Below are 5,702 nucleotides of genomic sequence, written 5' to 3'. Positions count from 1 at the left end.
GAGGCAAACGTGATGGGAATTGGGAGTAAAGAGAGGAAGAGATAGAAAGAGTAGTGTAGGATGGAATAGGAAGAGGAAGAGGAGGCCAGGGATCGATACCAGGAGGAGAGGGACCCCTCAGCTTTCTCTCTTTTTCTCTATTTCTATTGTGATTGCAACGTCACGGCAGTATTCAATATTCCAGTTAGCACGCGGCATTGTCCTCCCGAGTCTTTTTATTCTATTTTGGTCCTTATGTCGCTACTAGATCATCTTGTCTCTCATGAACGAAGGACGACAAATAATAGCACAGATAATTAATAAATCTTCCTCTTCTCTGGTGGTACTCAGGCCGCGCGGAAAATGACTGCCTTCAAGGGAAAGAGAATTGGAGAATGAAGAAGAGAAAGAGGGGAAGTAATAAAAAGAAGAGAAAGAGGAGAAGGAAGAAGAGCAAGAGTATGAACGAGAAGAAGTGAAAGAGGAGGAAGAGGAAATGGAGGAGAAAGAAGAATAGAAAGAAAAGTGAAGTAGTAGAAGAAAAAGGTGGAGAGAAGAGAAAGAAGAAGAGGATTAAAAGGATAGGTAGACGAAGAAACAGAAGAAAAATAGGAGAAGATAAGAAGTCAAGGAATCACAAGAGGATGGTTAAAGGAAGAAGCAGAAGAAAATAAAGAACAAAATATGATAAATCAATAGAGGAGGAAAAAGAGTATTGGGGAAAATGGGTGAGTTACAGAAGGAACAGGAGGAGGAAGAGAAGTGGGGGGGGGAAATAGGAAAGGAGGAGGAGATGGTGGGAGAGAGGTTGGAAAAGGAGGAATAAGGAGGAGAAGTTGAGGAACAAGAGAAAGAAGAAAAGTATGAGGAAAAAGAAAAATACTTGGCCAAAGGCATTTCCTCTTTCCCAGGGGAACCACCCCTACTTTGTAATTCCCTTCGGCAGACAGGTGCTCAACAAAGTGTGTGGAACTAAAGGAGACATCCTACTTATTACACCCACTATGGAGTCGGGGCCAAGGTATCTAAGGGTGGGATGCAGCCCTTGTGGCTCAGAGTTGATCAGTGTTCCTTACTTCTCAACCTTTGTACCACCACGCCCTCCTTAGTAGTTGATCTTTGCCTCTGGTGGCAAAGAAAAAGAAGAAGAAGAAGAAGAAGAAGAAGAAAAAGAAGACGAAGAAAAAGAAGAATAAGGAGGAGGAGGAGGAGGAGGAGGAGGAGGAGAAGAAAAGGCTTTCATTTCTCAACAGAGTGATCTTCCCTCCCATGAACACCGATCCCGTGAAGGCGGGTGGCCTAACCTGATCTAGAAGATCCTATTTCTTTGCCATGGACAGAAACAGTCACTGAGGCTACAGAATAGTGTTTCTTAGGAACTGAGGTGCCTCGGAGGTGAATAGAATCGCCTGGGGGCAGCCAGGATCATAGAAAAAGCGTACTTCGCTACATAAGTGTTTAAGTTGCAATAAGTGTTCAGACTGTTTCGAATCATGAGGAATTGATTGCTACGGAATGCAAACAAGCCTTCTTTGGGAAAGCGGGCACCCTAAAGTGTGGTAGCCAGCCAGGTTACAGGCGACAAAGGGTAGATGGACTGAAGGATAGACGAAAAAAAAGATAGGACAGACTAGAAGGACAGAAAGATAGACGGACAAAAGGGCAGAAGGATAGACAGACGGATAGAAGGGCAGGACAAAAGGACAGACAGACAGACGAACAAAGGGACAGAAGGACACAAGAACAGACAGACAGGTAGACAAAAAAAAAACAGGACAGACGGGTCGATATCGGGAGCAAGAGAACGATATTTCTGTGAATAACGAACGGGTCTCGTGTCCGGACCTGAAACACGCGAAGGAATTGCAATAAGAATGTCGTACACTATCACTTGATATTTACCTTGATGGGTGCGAATTTACTATAAAAAAAAAAAAAAAAAATTAAACTCTTAATATTCCTCCATTATTTTCAGTTCAAACTAATAACATAACATAAACAATAGATAAATGAATACGTAAATAAAAAATAAAAAGATACATAAATATATTTTTATCAACCTTTTGGATACTCGGTACCACACAATGATAGTGAGATTTTCTTGTAGTTCTTTTGTTGTGACTTACACGATTTTGTAACATTTGGATAATTTTGTTTAACCGTACGATGTGTGCCAAGTAGCAGGACTGTTTCAACCGCTCCTCAATCGACGCGTGCGAATGCGAATGCGAATGCGTGCGAATGTTCGTATTCATTACAATGATTGTTACTCTTACAGACGTTATTCCTGATGATGTTTTTGATGACGAAACGTCGAAATATAAAATAATTTCAGGGAACTTTTTTTTTTTTTGGAACATCCTCCAGATGGTAAAATTATAGCTAGAGCACTGGAAAATACAAAGAAGATCATCACTGTCAGAATGCTGTCGTTTTCAATTCTACGTGTATATGTATGTCCCTGTAAGGTTGCATTTGAGTGTACAAGTTGATAGCTGTCGCTCCCGGTTACCAACGTTTCACGTGTTTTTTTTTTTGTTTTTTTGTGAAGTATGTGAAATATTTTTTTTTTTTTTCAAATCCTGTGACCAAGAACAGAGGAAAATCGACTGAGAAAACGGCGCCTGGTACATTATCATTATTTTCTTTAATTGATCTACTGACGAATTTGACGGCCGATATGGTTATTGCAAGATTAAGGTGCACTACAAACGAGGCTCCTGTAGCCATATTATCGGAATAGGAGCTAATGATGTAACTCCATGTCGATGACTGCAAATTATATTCGTCTACATTGTGTTCAAGTGCTTGAGGTCGTGTATTTGCGCATATTTCTTGTCTGGGGCATCTGGTATTATGTTTAGCATTGAATGTTCCTTCTGTGAGGAGTATTTTGGCCTGCAATTTCAGAGAGAAGTCTGTTATAGCATTAATGAATCACAATTTGCGGAGTAATAAGTTTGCAGATTACCACCATGCGTTGGTTATGATAGACTGGCGTGACGAGAAAAGTTTATTTTTTTCATTTCTGTCCATCAAATTGGTGCAATGAAAAAAAAAATGGTTTTGCCTCCTCACTATCTTAGTCTTCTACTTTCTGAGAGGTTGAAATGCCAGGGTATGGGTGTTAGTCCCAAAGCCACGATTTTTGTTGAGGCATTATCTTGGAAGAAAATACTCGACTTAAATCTAACATTGATATTTGAGACAGAAAATAAATCCTGCAGCTCTAACGGTCACACTACGGGAGGAGTGAGAGGCTACTCTCTTTTCACATTTGTCTATCTGAGCATACGTTGTCCCTTGTTACTTCGCTAAAAACAGTAAAGTCGATCATTTTTTCTCGCACCTCATTCGACAGGAAATAGGATCAAGCATCATACAATCATCATCTATAGACGCTGAAAGTAAGTTGAGATGAACCGTGCTGCTGCACCCGATGAAGTGACTAACGGTATTAACAACCGTTTTTGTTCAAACAGGAAAGGTATTGAAAACTATTTACGGCGCGCGTCGCAAATCTCACCAAAGATAAATTTGATGTATATTTTGCAGGCTCGTTGGTTTCCAATGTGCAAATTTCATCTGTTTATTATTATTACTTTATCATCTTATTTTATCACCTTATTTACAACATCAATAATATATGTTATTCTAATCAGTAGTGTGCATTTATTTGTTTCATAATATCCTCATGTCTTTTCAGAATACTAAAAGTGCGGACACGGATATAGTTGTTATCTGTATTGCAAAGGATGGTGTCACGGATTTCGTAAAATGCGAATAATTTGCGAATGCCAATGTTTGATACAGTACATCTCTACAGCGTGTGTGTGTGTGTGTGTGTGTGTGTGTGTGTGTGTGTGTGTGCGCGCCCGCGCACGTGTGTGATTCACCATGATCTTTGGATCACGTGTTGGGCTCGTGATCGACAGCTATTTACCTCCCGGAAGAGAGCTCAGAGCTCGTATATAACCGATCTATGGGTAATGCTGTGACCTTACATGCACACACACACCAACTCTCCCACATTGGGCGGGATTCGAACCCGGACTTTCATAGTGGCAACCGGGGACTCTTCCAATTGAGTCATGAGTTTTGTGTGTGTGTGTGTGTGTGTGTGTGTGTGTGTGTGTGTGTGTGTGTGTCTGTGTGTGTGTACCAGAGATGTGCGTATGGGTACATATCAGTACCGACCAAATCTGTAAATAATTGAAGAAAAAAGCTTAACACGATTCTGTAGAAATGGCCATCCACATTCTGGATACTGAACCTGGAAGCAGATATATTATATATATATATATATATATATATATATATATATATATATGTGTATTTTTCTTAAGACAGATTCAACATTTTTAGAAGCTCCGCCATGGGATACGAACCCTGACCCGTGCGTCGATAATCACGTGATTATCGACGCACGGGTCAGGGTTCGTATCCCATGGCGGAGCTTCTAAAAACACACACACACACACACACACACACATATATATATATATATATATATATATATATATATATATATACATATATATATGTATATATATATATATGTATGTATATATATATATATATATATATATATATATATGTATACATATATATTTACACACACACACTCTCTTACACACACACACACACACACACACACATATATATATATATATATATATATATATATATATATATATATATATATATTGTAGTTCTAATGACGTGGCAACATGCGAGGGGGGAGGGGGTGGAGTCGTACCAACCCGGAGGCTCATCTGTCCCATTTACTAGTAGCGGCAAATCAACATCATAGAACCTGTAATAGGGCGCTACGTGGATACTGTATGAATAACTGAAAATTTATATATATATATATATATATATATATATATATATATATATATATATATATATATATGTGGGTGGGTGCGGGTGTGTGGGTGTAGAAGTAAGAAAAGATAAGGTGCAAGTAGTTTTGAAAATTATGAGAGCAGGTGAGGCACCTGGGTTGCATGGGTGTCATGCCGAATGTCTGAAGAAGGAGGGTTGGTGAAGTTGTTTAATGCGTGTCTAGGGGAGGGTAGAGTGCCGGAGGACTGGAGAAGTGCCTGTATAGTTCCACTTTACAAGGGAAGAGGGGACGAATGTGTGCAGTAGTTTCAGAGGGATCAGTTTCAGTGTAGTTGGGAAGGCACATGGTAGGGTTTCAATTGAGAAGATTAGGAGAGACACAGAGGGAGTAATTGGTGTGGACTAATGTTGGTTTAGGAAAGGTAGGAGTTGCGTGGATCAGATTTTCGTGGTAAGGCAGATATGTGAGAGAGCTTAAGCAAAAGGTAATTTTTTTTTCTTTTTTTTTTTTTGTCTTTATGGATTTTGAAAAGGCTTATGACAGGGTAGACAGGAAGGCATTGTGGGAGGTATTGCAGATATATGGGATCGGGGGGAAGCTGTTAAGGGCAGTCAAGAGTTTTTAAGAGGGTAGTGGAGCCTGTGTTAGACTGGAAAATGGAGAGAGCGAAGGTTTTGTGGTAAAGGCGGGAATATGACAGGGATGAATCATGTCGCCATGGCTGTTCAAGGTGTACATGGATGGGGTGGTGCGGGAGGTAAAGGCGAGAGTAATGGGCAGGCGACTGGAGGTGGAGAAAATGGAGAAAAGTGGGAGATGAGTCAGTTGTTTGCTGACGACACTGCGTTTGTGGCAGGGTCATAGGGGGATT

This window comes from Oratosquilla oratoria, chromosome 18 (assembly GCF_046742065.1).
Source record: "Oratosquilla oratoria isolate Oo_2021 chromosome 18, ASM4674206v1, whole genome shotgun sequence".
Lineage (NCBI taxonomy): Eukaryota > Metazoa > Arthropoda > Malacostraca > Stomatopoda > Squillidae > Oratosquilla > Oratosquilla oratoria.
This window is presented reverse-complemented; position numbering follows the sequence as displayed.